Here is a 15,562-nt window from a genome sequence, read left to right on the forward strand (position 1 = left end):
TGGTCAGTGAGCTGAATTATTATAGTTTGTGCAGTTCTCTTTTTAATATTTGATCATTCAAAGTGAAGGAAACCTGCAGCCGCACCTTTGGTCTAAATAGGCAAACAGTTACTTTATAAGAAGCTATCACTGAATTCCTTATGAATAAAGAAGTAAAATTGGTAATGAGAAAAATACAAACATCTTATTTAATGAAAATCCTCCACGGTACATTACTGGAGGCTAATTCTCTCATTCACTGTTCCCAAAGCAAAGTCACTTGAAGTCAGATCCAAGAGCTATGACAACAGTTGGATGTGCACAGTGGCTCAGTGGTTGGCACTGTTGCCTCACAGCACCAGGGATCTGGGTTCAATCTCACCCTCTGGCAGCTGTCTGTGTGGAGTTTGCACATTCTTCCCCGTGTCTGCACACATTTCCTTCCACAGTCCGAAGATGTGCTGGTTTAATGGATTGCCCGGTGTGCAGGCTAGGTGGATTAGCCATGGGAAATGCAGGAATAGGGGAGGGGATTGGGTCTGAGTGGGATGCTGTTCAAGGGTTGGTGTTGACTTGCTGAGCCAGAAGGCCTGCTTTCATAATGTAGCGATTCTATCAGGCAGCAGATTTTGGGAAAGAGGGAGGCTTCCTGGTTCTTTATCAGTCCTATTGTTTTGGCACTATCACAATCCTTGACTGTCCTTGCAAATACAGTATTTATTATGCCTTTTCTTTTTGTTTCTCAAAGCTCCACTCTCGGAGGATGTATCCTAGAACCTCCTTCTTGGAGATTTTCACACTTGCTGGTTTTAGCCAAGGAATTTTTAAAAAAAAATTACAAAATAAAACTCAAAAATGGTGGCGTGTTAACTTTTTGGAATCAAGAGTTCCACAAAGCAAATGAGTTAATTATGCTGTCCTTTAGAAGTTCTTCTTCCTGTCCACTGTTCTGTCTGAAGCTTGAATGTTTACACCTCTGTTACCTATTTGCAAATTCCTGTTATGTCAAGATATGTTTGGTATGTCTTTCCATAATCAATTCAGACTTGCAGCTATATTAACATGTGACTTGAAGCTGACCTCTTTTTTAAAAATGTTCTTGTGTCCAGTTAGAGTCAGATTACAAATGTCTTACAACAAATTTACAACCTTGTAACTCCTTTGCTTATGACATTAGTCAAGGCTGAATCAGTACAAGTTACATACAAAACATTGTCATGCAGATAGTTGGATCACATCTAAAAGAAGATCAATCCAAACTGCAAATCACTGCAAACATTCACAAGCAAATGCTAAAGGTAGAATAGATTTTGAAATTTTGCTTACCTTTGCTTGGTCATTCGTTGAGTTAAGATTATTTTTTGGTGGACTTGATCTCAGCTACCAGAATGTGAAGGGTTTCTTTTGCAAAATTAAGGTTTCTCCCTCCAGAATTACCTGTCACTTTGTAAAAAAAAAATCTTAGTTTTGCATTGTTCTTAGCCTTAAGGTTGTTCTTTTTAGGAAATCAAGATCTGAAGTAAATTCTTCTGTTTAACATTTGTGCTGCACTTAAATTTTGTATGAGTCTGCCAAATTCACAATCTTCTTTGGTACTAAGTGTACTGTCCAGGAGAAAAGCATGTGAAAATATTCATCAAAAAGAATATTTCTTTTGAAGATGCATTTACTGAACTTCTCATACATGTGAGAACACTGAAGTTTTTTGAGGAGGACAGAATTCAGGCCATTGGGAGCTATCTTCTCAACATTGACTCTTGCAACTGTTTGCAGCAAGTTAGACAATGCCAGTGAATGTGATCTGTTTGAATTTGCAAAAGGCCTTTGACAGGGGCTGGCACAGGAAGCTGCTTAGTAAGATATGAGTCTTTGGCTTTAGGGGCAAGGTGCAGGCAGAGAAAGAGGATTGGCTGACTGGCAGAAGGCATAAAGTGCAGATAAAGGATCTTTGTCTGGATGGCAGCCAGTGACTAGTAGAATTCCAAAGAGGTCAGTGTTGGTGCCATAACTCTTCATGTCATATATTAATGTTTTGTTGGGAAGAACTGAATGCATTGTTGCTAAGTTTGCAAATGACACAAAGATTGGTGGGGGGGTAGGTAAGGATGAGGAAGCAGGGAGGCTGCAGAAGGATTTGGAAATGCTGGGAGAGTGGACAAAGAAGTGGCAAATCAAATACAATGTGGGAAAATGTGAGGTTACACATTTTGGTCGGAAAACTAGAGGTGTAGACTATTTTCTAAACAGAGAAAGGCTTTGGAAATCTGAACACAAAGGGACTTTGTGCAGGGAGATGGTATATAGTGGTGAGCCTTTTAAGCAGTTGACCTAAGTTTAATACCCGGCTATTGCAAGCTTGTGGTTTTATATCACTAAACAGACAAAAACACAAAGCAAAAAGAATCTAATTGGTGATTAGCACTGCTGCCTCACAGTGCCAAGGATTCCATTCCAGCCACGGGAAACTGTCTGTCTGTGTGGAATTTGCACATTCTGTGTGTGGGCTTCCTCCGAGTGCCCTGGTTTCCTCCCATAGGTGCAGGTTAGGTAGATTGGCCATGCTAAATTGCCTATGTTGTCCAAGGATGGACAGGTTAGGTGGATTGGCCATGGGAAATTGCCAATAGTGTCCAAGGATGTGCAGGATAGGTGGATTGGCCATGTTAAATTGCCTATACTGTTCAAGGATGGACAGGTTAGGTGGATTGGCCATGGGAAATTGGGATTACAGGGATGTGGTAGGAGGTGTGTCTGGGTGGGACGCTCTTCAGATGGCTAATGTGGACTTGATGGGCTGAATGGACTGCTTCTGCACTGTCAGGATTCTATTTTATAAAACTGATAGGCCTGGATAGAGTGAATGTAGGGAAGTTTCCACTGGTAGGAGGGACTAGTACCCAGGAGGCGCAGCCTCAGAGTGAAGGGACAACCCTTTAGAACTGAGGTGAGGAGCAATTTCATCAGCCAGAGGGTGGTTACTCTTTGGAACTCATTGCAACAGAGGGCTATGGAGACCAAATCATTGAGGACAGAAATAGATAGGTTCTTGATTGGTAAGGGGGTCAAGGGTTTAAGGGAGAAGGCAGGAGAATATTGTTGAGAAACATATCAGCCATGATTGAGTGGTGGAACAGACTCGATGGGCTGAATGACCTAATTCTGTTCCTCTATCATTTAGTCTATGCTTTCTATTTCTTCTGAGAGTTTATCTGGTGGGCCTCCTGGATAATAATTCTCCTTTTCACTGAATCAAATTGTTTACAGTGCTGGTGGAGGCAGCATATATGTTACCAAGACATACAGTGCAAGGATAGAACACTTTGCAAATCATCTCTTCCATGACATTCCAGTATTATACGTTCTTCTAGCTCATGTCTTGCTCTGGAATAATAGACAATAGACAATAGACAATAGGTGCAGGAGTAGACCATTCTGCCCTTCGAGCCAGCACCACCATTCATTATGATCATGGCTGATCATCCTCAATCAGTATCCTGTTCCTGCCTTATCCCCATAACCCTTGATTCCACGATCTTGAAGAGCTCTATGCAACTCTTTCTTGAAAGTATCCAGAGACTTGGCCTCCATTGCTCTCTGGGGCAGAGCATTCCACACACTCACCACTCTCTGGGTGAAGACGTTTCTCCTCAACTCTGTTCTAAATGGCCGACTCCTTATTTTTAAACTGCCCTCTGGTTCGGGACTCACCCATCAGCGGAAACATGCTTCCTGCCTCCAGAGTGTCCAATCCTTTAATAATCTTATATGTCTCAATCAGATCCCCTCTCAGCCTTCTAAACTCAAGCATATACAAGCCCAGTCGCTCCAATCTTTCAGCATAAGATATTCCTGCCATTCCGGGAATTGACCTTGTGAACCTACATTGCACTCCCTCAATAGCCAGAATGTCTTTCCTCAAATTTGGAGACCAGAACTGCACACAATACTCCAGGTGTGGTCTCAGCAGGGCCCTGTACAGCTGCAAAAGAACCTCTTTGCTTCTATACTCAATTCCTCTTGTTATGAAGGCCAGTATGCTATTAGCTTTCTTCACTACCTGCTGTACCTGCATGCTTGCCTTCATTGACTGGTGTACAAGAACACCCAGATCTCTTTGTACTGCCCCTTTACCTAAATTGATTCCATTTAGGTAGTAATCTGCCTTCCTATTCTTGCCACCAAAGTGGATAACCACACATTTATCCACATTAAACTGCATCTGCCATGCATCTGTCCACCCACCTAGCCTATCCAGGTCACCCTGTAATCTCCTAACATCCTCCTCACATTTCACCCTGCCACACAGCTTAGTATCATCAGCAAATTTGCTAATATACTTTTAATACTATGATCTATATCATTAATGTATATTGTAAAAAGCTGCAGTCCCAGCACTGATCCCTGTGGCACACCACTCCTCACCGCCTGCCATTCCGAAAGGCAGCCGTTTATCACTACTCTTTGTTTCCTGTCAGCCAACCAATGTCAATCCAATTCAATATTTTGTCCCCAATACCATGCACCCTATTTTTGCTCACTAACCTCCAGGTACACAACATCCACTGGATCTTCAGAGTTACATTCTCAAAAAAACTCCAGAAGATTAGTCAAGCATGATCTCCCCTTCATAAATCCATGCTGACTCTGACCTATCCTGTTACTGCTATCCATATGTGTCATAATTTCATCCTTTATAATTGACTCCAGCATCTTTCCCACCACTGAGGTCAGACTAACTGGTCTATAATTCCCTGCTTTCTCTCTCCCTCCTTTCTTAAAAAGTGGGACAACGTTAGCCACTCTCCAATCCACAGGAACTGATCCTGAATCTATAGAACATTGGAAAATGATCACCAATGCATCTACGATTTCTAGAGCCACCTACTTCAGTACCCTGAGATGTAGATCATCAGGTCCTGGGGGCTTATCAGCCTTCAGACCTAACAGTCTCTCCAACACCATTTCCTGGCAAAAATAAATTCCCATCAGTTCAGGTCCTTTAGTCTCTGTTACCTCAGGGAGATTGCTTGTGCCTTCCCCAGTGAACACAGATCTGAAGGACCAATTCAACTCTTCTGCCATTTCTTTGTTCCCCGTAATATATTCACCTGTTTCTGTCTTCAAGGGCCCAATTTTAGTCTTAACCATTTTTTTCCTTTCACATACCTAAAAAAGCTTTTGCTATCCTCCTTTAAATGTTTGGCCAGTTTACCTTCATCCCTCATTTTTTCTCTGCGTATTTCCTTCTTAGTTATCCTCTGTTGTTCTTTAAAAGCTTCCCAGTCCTCCATTTTCCCACTCATCTTTGCTATGTTATACTTTTTCTCTTTTGAGTTTATATGTTTCTTAACTACCCTCATCAGCCATGGCCACCCCTGCCTCCTCTTAGGATCTTTCTTCCTTTTTGGAATGAACTGATCCTGCATCTTCTGCGTTATACCCAGAAATACCTGCCATTGTTGCTCCACTGCCATCCCTGCTTGGGTATTGCACCATTGAACTTTGGCCACCTCCTCCCTCATAGCTCCATAGTTCCCTTTATTCAACTGAAATATTGTCACTACCGATTGTACCCTCTCCCTTTCAAATTGCAGATTAAAGCTTATTGTATTATGGTCACTAACTCCTAATGGCTCCTTCACTTCGAGATCCCTGATCAAATCTGGTTCATTGCACAACACCAGATCCAGAATTGTCTTCTCCCTGGTAGACTTCAGCACCAGCTGTTCTAAGAATCCATCTCGGAGGCACTCCACAAACTCCCTTTCTTGGGGTCCAATACCATCCTGATTCTCCCAGTCTGCCTGAATGTTGAAATCCCCCATCTACTCAGCATCTACTCCAACCACAACTGCACTTCCCATTTAACAGGTGCAGGCTGACTTTAAAAAAAGCTGCCTGATAGTATTGTGTGCTTGCCTCTCATTCACTCTCTCACTCACACAGTCACTCAGTAGCTGTAATGTTGGCTTCCTTGCAAAAAAAATACTCAAATGAGCAGGCAACATCAAGTTTGTGTGCTGCGTGGAGCAGAAGCAATAGGTATGCATAAATTGTGCATCATGATTCCCATGCATATTTTCAGGCATTATTATATTTTGAGGTCATATTGCTTAACTTATGCTCTGTATTAAAAGCATTGAAAAGTCTTTTTCCCAGAAGCCATGGTCACATTCCCTCCTGCTATATATGAGGCCAATCAAATATTGCATTTGTTTTGAAAAAAGCAATCAAAATTGCATGTTGTTATGTTGGTCACAGTTAGTTTTGACTCTTTGATCAAATAATAATTTCTCATTATGAAACTAGCCCAAGGCTGCAAATAAGATGGTATCTCTAATATTACTTTAGATCTTACCTTTTTTGTCTATGTATGTGTATGGTTTAATCATAAATTAAGGATGCAAATCTGCAGTCAACAGCATTAATTTCCTGAAGTATAACCCTTACTCTAAACTCCTTTTCGTCATGTGGATAAATAAAATGGCACATTTTAGCTATCTGCAAGCCGTGAATTTTGAATCTGCTGTATTTGTAATTTTAATTTCCTGACAACCTAATGAAATTATTTTCCATCACCTAAGAAGTAATTTACATTTATTTCATTTCAGTATGGCTATTTATTGAATTGGAAGCATCTTTTGGAAAAATTGAAAACATGTTATTTGTAAAGCTCAGAATCTTACAGTTGACTGCAAAAAAATAAAAGTAGCAACATATAGGAACATTTAAATGCTGTATATCAGGTTTGTCATTCTCAATTCTCTAAGCCATACATCATAACTCAAAAATAACAATAAAGATCTGTCATGTTTGAAAACATTGAAAGCTCAGTGGTCGGTTTTCTGCGGTGTTGCTCACAGGGACTTAGAGATGATCCTGTTACAAGGTTAAATTGCCATTGTAGGGCAAGGCTGCGATGGGTGCTTGGGGATTTCAGAGATGGACATTCCTTTTGATAGAAAAAATGTTGAATCATGTTGAAAGACATGGAATAATATTCCTGGTTACAAGGTATTCAGGAAAGATAGGGAAGGATAAAGAAAGGAGGGTTGGCAGCATTGGTCAAAGGGAACATAGTAGTGCTACAGGAAAGGGATGTCCCAGAGCATTCAAGGACAGAATCGATTTGGCTACAACTAAGGAGCAAAAGAGTACAATTGTATTGCTCGATGTAGCCCATAGACAACCAACTAATGGGAAGGATATAAAGGAAGAAATCTACAGCAGGCTGCAAACATACTTATAATGGAGGACTTCAGTTATAGAGTCATAGAGATGTACAGTGTGGAAACAAACCCTTCGGTCCAAATTGTCCATGCCGACCAGATATCCCAACGCAATCTAGTCCCACCTGCCAGCACCCAGCCCATATCTCTCTAAACCCATCCAGATGTCTTTTAAATGTTGCAATTGTACCAGCCTCCACCACTTCCTCTGCAGCTCATTCCACCTACACACCACCCTCTGCATGAAAACGTTGCCCCTTAAATCTCTTTTATATCTTTCCCCTAAACCAATGCCCTCTAGTTTTGAATTCCCCCGTCCAAGGGAACGTATCTCACCTATTTACCCTATCCATTGTCCCTCATCATTTTATAAACCTCTGTAAGGTCACCCCTCAGCCTCTGACGCTCCAGGGAAAACAGCCCCAGCTTATTGAGCCTCTCCCTATTCCAACCTTGGCAAAATTCTTGTTAATCTTTTCTGAACCCTTTCAAGTTTCACAATGTCTTTCCAATAGGAAGGAGACCAGAATGTCCACAATATTCCAAAAGTGGCCTAACCAATGTCTAGTATAGCCACATGAGTAGAGATTGAGATAGTGATGGGGTAAAGAACAGCGAGAAGGAATGGCTCCTAGACAAATTTTCTACAGCAGGACATGTCCAATCCAAAAAGAATGGAGGCACTACTGAACCCAGTTCTTGAAAATGACATGGTTCAGTGAAGAAAGTGTCAGTCAGAATCAGTTCAGGGAGAGTAATTATTGATCATAACGTTTAGGATTACTATGGGCTAAAGACAATCCACAAAAATAATAATTAACTATGGGAGAGTTGATTTCAATTGGAAAAGACTGGAACTGGACAAAATACATGACAAGTAAAGGTTGCTGAGAGGAACTTGAAGGGAGCAATGAATGCCCTTCAAAGGAGAGGTAGATCAGGTATATTCCTTTAAAAGGGAGAGGTAGGGCAAAAGAGGGTAGGGCCTAAGATAAAGGAGAAAGTGTGTACTTCTGATGAGTGTTCCTGTTGTTTTTTTCTTTCCTCAGCATGCATGCACAGCAGCAATGTCTGGATCCAGGAGTCACTATTACAAATGGCATTGGCACACCAATCTCTGTACACAGACACTCAGATCAGCTATGAATGCTGAGAGCCATGCGGTTTTGGACCTGCAATCAATTACTTTGCCACTTTACACTATGGCACCCTACTCCTTCCCAGTTTGCACCTGAGTTAACTGGTACCCTAACAGTCTACTCGCCTGGCCCCCTACTTATCCTGTTGCCAAATACCCTAACATCATACTTACATATTTACTTTCCACAAAGTGGCTGTCAGAACATTTTAATTTCAGAGTACAGCAGCTGACTGCTGTGAAAAGGTTGGGGTCGGAGTAATTTGTCTTCCACTATCAGTTCTGCGATTTTGAATTGATGGGCCAAGGAACGTCTTCTGCACTATATGATCCTATGATTTGAAAGTGCTGCCAGAATGGAAGAATAGCTCAGCATCTCTGAAGGAGCCCTGAGCTAAATCTCCTCTCAAATATCTGGAGCTCCTTTCTTTTGTGACAAAGAATGGTCACGTGCTAATCTGCATGAGATAGTCACTCCTAGGAAACTCTAGCTCATTGCTGTAAATTATTTATATTAAGCTTGAAATAAGGAGGGAGAAGAACACCAGAGTCACATTCTTCAAGGAAGTTGAAGAAAGTGATGGGAACCAATGGGATATATGTGTTTGTGAAACAATAGATAAATACACTTCTACCTTATATACTATATATGCATATCCATGGTATATAATGCTTACCATTGTTTGCTTTTACAGTTTCAAGATTATCTTGTGGAAATCCATTTAAAAATGATCTTCCTAAGGACCCTTCCTAGGGATTGCTGTGTTTTTTTTAACCAGTATTGTCTTTACTAATTGAAGGTCAATAAATAAATGAACTACATCTACACCTGCACTACACGCAGAGGGTGATTTTTCTGATGACAAATTTCATTAGGCAGAAGACTGGTGATGTGAGCCTGCTGCATGCCCAATTAACTAGTCTGAGGCAGAGCCAGTTTTCATCTTCTTTATAGTATCAATATATTTTTGACATCTAATTTAGCAAGGACATGTTTTTTTCTACATGGATTAACAGAAAAATTAAAGAGATTTGTGTCAAACTTATTTGGGTCAGCTGCAAAATATGACAGGGTAAAACTTGTAAATATGCTTACTACCCTGCTGTGCAGTGTGAATTGATCAGGTCAAACAAGGTTCAAAATGGACAATTGGTTGTGTGTGAACGGAACTGAATTTTAATACAGGGATTTATATTATCAGAGGAAGATAATATTTGAACTGAATTGATTGCTTTTGATTCAGTTACAAAACTGAAAATAGCCAGTTATTAAGGCGAAGGAGATTGAACACCAAAACTATAGGATAGATCCTTTTAAGCCTGTCTGGAAATTTAGAAAGGCAGGGAGGGAATTGTAATTGGGCTGCAATCAATAAATCATTTTTCCATTGGCACTTTAAAGTTTGGTAATTATGTTCTCAGAACCTTACAAGCATCAGCATTCTTGACTTTAAGTTTATTAGCATTCCATGAGTATTCCAGCGCACTGGAATTACAATTGTGGGAACAACCTGAAGCAAAATGGAAGATATCCATGTTTACAAATGTGACTATATATGAGGTGTGTGCGTGGCTCCTTCCCCCAAGTTGCAGTGAGTGCAAACTTCTTACACTCCTTGACTCCTTCAGAACCAAGGCATTTATTTGTGCCAACGCAGACAGTGCCAGAGAATGAAGCCTGATTGGTTCAACCATCTCATGAGAAGTCGCAGTCAAACGTGATACTGTTTCCTGTGGGCCTATGGTGTTGCCCACACCAGGTATGGAATATATGGAGGTTACTTTGGCAGTTATATAGATAACTTAATGGAACAATGCACGCATAGGATCAAGTGACAGATGAGCAATAGATGAGCTCATGCTGAAGATAGTAGTAGCACATTATGATAGGCTCGTAAAATCACATGATAGATGAGCTAATGCTAAAGACAGATGGTGGTGCACTGTGATATTTTAAGTGTAAGTAGCAAACTAGTATGGCAGAAGATGATTAGTTGAAAAGGACAAAGCAAGCTAGTATGATTGGTTATGCTTGTGACACCAGATAAACATGGGATCTAGAAAAGTATAAACAGAAGGGGCCCCAAGATGATGTGGGCAGACAGGGAAGACATTTTCTGACTGCCACACCTTTTGTTTGCAAATAAAACTTTAACTTCATGAAGGATTTTCTGTGTCTCCTGGTAATTCTCTCAGAATATCGGGTGATCTTTCCACAACACAGGCCATTCCAGCGATCCTGACTTGAAAGGGAGTATGAAATGGAAAGGGGACTTAACAATAAAAGGGTTTCATAGAAAATGTGGACAGAAAGATAAGAGGGTGGAAAATAACGTTAAGGAATGGAAATTTAAGGGTGTGGTTATCCCGCACATGAAGGGAGCAAACTGGGATGCAAAGAGAAAGTAGCAGTGAATTAATAATCAATAATAATAAAAACTAACTGGAATTTGAAACACAAACAAACAAACCATGTTCTTGGCACCAAAAACTTTCAGTTCACTTTTCAGATTAGAGCATCAGTATGAAATTACACAAGATTACATGGGGCTACACTTAGGTGGTGAAAAGCTTCATTTGAGAGGAGCATTCATTATTACTGAGCTTTAGAATGGCTAAACTATCTTGATTGACTTCTCTCAGCCCTTCACCACTCCTGATACCCAAAATCCAACCATTTAGCTTCAGTTCCTGCTTTCCTGAGGTTATGATCCCCCCAGAGGATGGCAGTGAATGAGAGCATTGGCCTTTGTTTCACTGATGCACCTGATGTACATGTGCATGTCCCTCAAGATACTGTCCGAGTTAAAAACACACCACAGAAGACTTCACAAATTGAAACAAACTACATGAAAATCAAACAAAGTGCTGTGATGTTATACAGAAGGTTAACAAAAAAGTACATTGTTATGGGCTAAGCCAGATCAGTCAAAACATTCTTAAGCAGGCAGCCGGGGCCATAACTTTGCAATTTGTTTCGATAAGTGTACAGTGAAAATTACCGGGATTAAGTTAGCTAGGTTGACTACTAGACTTTAAAACAGATATAAATTTATACACAAAATCACACAATGAAACACAAAGAACAGAATAAAGTACCCCTACAGAACTCAACCTATCCAACTAGACTTAATTATGCTGTTCCGAATATACACAACAGTCCCAATAAGCAAACTCCCTTTAAAGACCAGTATAAATGGAACACATGCTTACAGGTTGAAGTTGAAGGGCAGAAAAGAGAGAGAGAGTTTCCACACAGCTCCCTGTTAAACTCCCAACCAGTTCAATACTGAACTAAACTGCTCAATCAGAGAGCTGACCACTGCCCTTTCATTATACAGGTCACTTTTGAAACATGACTACTTTGGCCTGAAGTCTCATCTGTTTACATATAAACAAAAGGCCTCTCAAAATCCTTTTCATCTCTGTAGCAAACCAAACTGATTGGAACCCAGACCTGTTTATTGAACCTCTGAAAAGAATCAAGGACAGAGTATCCATGAGCCAAGGAACAGCTTTTAGTAAAAAAGGGACTAGTTTTGTGATACCTCCCCCTTTAAAAAAGTGGACCATCAATACCAATAGATGGCTTCATTTTTAACCCTTCCTGGGGAGGCACGGAGGCTCAGTGGTTAGCACTGCTGCCTCATAGCACCAGGATCCCAGGTTCGATTCCAGCCTCAGGTGACTGTCTATGTGGAGTTTGCACACTCTCCCATTGTCTGTGTGGGTTTCCTCCCAGTGGTCCGGTTTCCTCCCACAGTCCAAAGATGTGCAGGGCAGGTGAATTGGCCATGCTAAATTGCCCATAGTGTTTGGTGCATTAGTCAGAGGGAAATGGGTCTGGGCGGGTTGCTGTTCGGAGGGTTGGTGTGGACTTGTTGAGCCGAAAGGCCTGGTTCCACACTGTGGGTAATCTAATCTAAAAAACCTGATTAGTAGTCTAAACATACATGTACACTAAGATCCAAAATCCCATTCAAATTCAGGCCACGGTACATGCCACTGAGCACCCCAAAATCTCATTCGAGTCTCAATAATGCATCGGCAATCATGTTTTCGTGACCCTGCCACATGCACAATTATCAAATTGAATGGCTGCAACAACAATCACCATCTAAACAGTCTGGCATTTTTGTCCTTAAATTTTTCCACAAATGTGAGTGGGTTGTGATCAGTGTATACAATTGTCTCAGATGCATTGCTGGGACTATAAAGACTGAAATGTTGTAATGCCAACACCAAGCTTAAAGCCTCTTTCTCGACCATTGAATATTTCTGTTGATGAACATTCAACTTCCTGGAAAAATACTTGATGGGTCTTTCTACCCCCCCGTAATCCTCCTGCAGGAGCAGTGCACCAATACCCACATCACTGGCATCGATAGCCACCTTGAAAAGCTTAATCGGGTGTGGCTAATACTGGGGCAGTGTTTTAGGCTGTCAAATGGCTTTTGACAGTCTACTGTCCACTGAAACTTTTTGCCCTTTTTTCAACAATTTGGTGAGCAGCCACACTGCTAAAGTTAGGCACAAACTTTCAGTCATAGACACTCAATTGCAGGAACTGTAGTCCTGCTTTTTTCGTCAATTACTTCCGTTTTCGCATCCCATGGGGCCGTTAGTCCATGTCCAATAGCATGGCCCATGAAGGCGACTTGGGCTTTGGCAAACTCACTTTTAGCTTGCTTTACCATCAAACCTGCCTTCCGAAGTTGATCAAACAAGTCTGATAAATGCTGTAAATGTTCCTTCCATGTGTGACTAAAAATCGTCATGTCACCAATGTACATCACACAATTGAGTAACACACCAATGCCTTTATTAGTCAGTCTCGGAAATGTGGCTGGAGCATTTTCCATATCAAATGACATGACTTTGAACGACATAGTCCATTTGGCATTACGAAAACCAAAATTGCCTTTTGTTGTCTCTGATAGAGGTATTTGCCAGTTGCCTCTGAGCAAGTCCAACTTGGAATTGTAAGTTGCTAGTCCCACTTTTTCAACATAATCCTCCAACTGGAGAACTGGATATGCATCAGTCTTTGTAACGGCATTGATTTTGCAATAGTTGGGTACCAGCTGTCTTTGGCACCATGACTAGGGTGAGCTCCGGTCACTGTAACTTACTTTGATTATGCCATCTTGGAGCATGCGCTCTATCTCCTTCTGAACCTGTGCCAACTTTAGAGGGTTACGCCTATAAGGAGGTTGGTTAATCAGTGCAGCATCTCCTATATCTACATCATACACAATTAGGTCAGTATTTCCCAGTGTATTTCCACATATCTCCCCATGTGATAGTAATAACTCTTTCAGGTCATTTCAATGTTCTTGTGGAAGGTAAGTCAATAATTTATCACAACTTTTGACAACTTCCTCACTGTCCAATTTGATTTGGGGAATCTCCAATTCGGAATCCTCTGAACCTGGTTCTTCCTTCTGTGCCGTAATCATTTCCACCTTCTCCTCTTGCTTTCCTTCCCTATCAAAATACCTTTTGAGCAGATTCACATGACACACTCTGTGAGATTTCTTCCTGTCTGGAGTCCTTATCAAGTCATTCACATCACTCAATTTCCTCTCAATTTGATACAGTCCACTAAACCTTGCTGTTAAAGGCTCATCTGTTACTGGAAGTAACACCAATACCTTACTCCCAATTGCACAATTGTGAATTTGTGATTTCTTATCCACTTCCTGTTTCATTGTATGCTGCGATACTTTTAAATGCTGTCTAGCCAACTCTCCAGCACTATTTAATCGCTCTGTAAAATTTGACACATAGCCCAAATGGGTGTTGTCTGAATTTTAATTTATTAATTTCTCCTTAATCAATGTTAATGGTCACCTTACTTCATGCCCAAAAATAAATTCAAGTGGACTGAATTTGGTTGATTCATTCAGTGCATCGCTGGTTGCAAAAAGTACAAATGGAACTCCCTTATCCCAATCATCTGGATAATCCTGACTGTAACCCCTCAACATGGTCTTTAGTGTTTGATACCACCTCTCTAGGGCTCCCTGTGATTCTGGTTGATACGCAGTAGATTTGAACTATTTTATTACCAAGTTACTCATAACCTCCTTGAATAGTTTGGAAATGAAGTTTGATCCTTGATCTGACTGGATCTCTATTGGCAGTCTGATTCTTGTAAAAAAATATAAGTAATTCTTCTACAACCCTTTTAGTTGTGAGGTGATTGCCTCTGGGAATCTAGTCAACACATCCATTTTTGTTAATAATTACTTATTCGTACTTTTTGTTTGAGGTAGGGGGCCTACACAATCAATCAAGACTCTTGTGAAAGGTTCCTCAAATGCTAGGATAGGTATTAAGGGTGCAGATTTTATCAATGCCTGTGGTTTTCTGATTAGCTGACATGTATGACATGTCTGGCAAAATTCAACCACATCTTTGTGTAGTCCAGGCCATAAAAAATGTCTTTATATCTTAGCCTGTGTTTTCCTTCCATCAAATTGACCTCCAAGTGTTAGCTCATGTGCCACTTGCAGCACCTCCTTTCTATACCTTACTGGCAAAACAATTTGATGAATCTCTGCCCATTTCTCATGGTGTGATGGTCTCCATTTCCTCATTAAGAGATCAATTGTTAAGTAATAACACACAGGAATGTATTCACTTTCTTTCTCTGTATATGCTTTTTGACATAACTGTTTTAACTCTTCACCTTTCTGCTGTAATTCAATTAGCTTAGTAGAGCTAGAAATACTTGCATGTTTACCTATTTTCTTCTTCTGTGTTCCACTTATCTGATCGAGAAAAGTTTTGGACAACACCATGTCAGCTTCTTTATATGTGTCTTTTGAACTCTTCTGCTTTAGCTTGTGTGTCTGTGATCTTGTAGTCAGACAATCAGGGAAAATTCTTGGAAAAAACATTCTCCAGGTCTTCAGTTGCCTGCATCTCTAGTGGCTTTTCAACTCGAGTAGGCAACATGGCCCACTGTTGATCAGTTATATCATTTGCAAGGACAATTTGTATTCCTGGAGCTGAGAGGTTGTCCAGTACTCCTACCACAAATTCTCCACTCTTCTCTGGACTCTCTAGCCTCACTTTACATAATTGAGCACGTTTTTTGTCTCACCATGAATTCCTGTTACCAGTACCTTTTCTGGCAATAGTCCCTCAGGAGTACATTTCTCCTCATCCTTCAGCCAGACTAAGAGCATCGTGTGTCTCTTAATATTGT

Source organism: Chiloscyllium punctatum, chromosome 20, assembly GCF_047496795.1.
Source record: "Chiloscyllium punctatum isolate Juve2018m chromosome 20, sChiPun1.3, whole genome shotgun sequence".
Classification (NCBI taxonomy): Eukaryota; Metazoa; Chordata; class Chondrichthyes; order Orectolobiformes; family Hemiscylliidae; genus Chiloscyllium; species Chiloscyllium punctatum.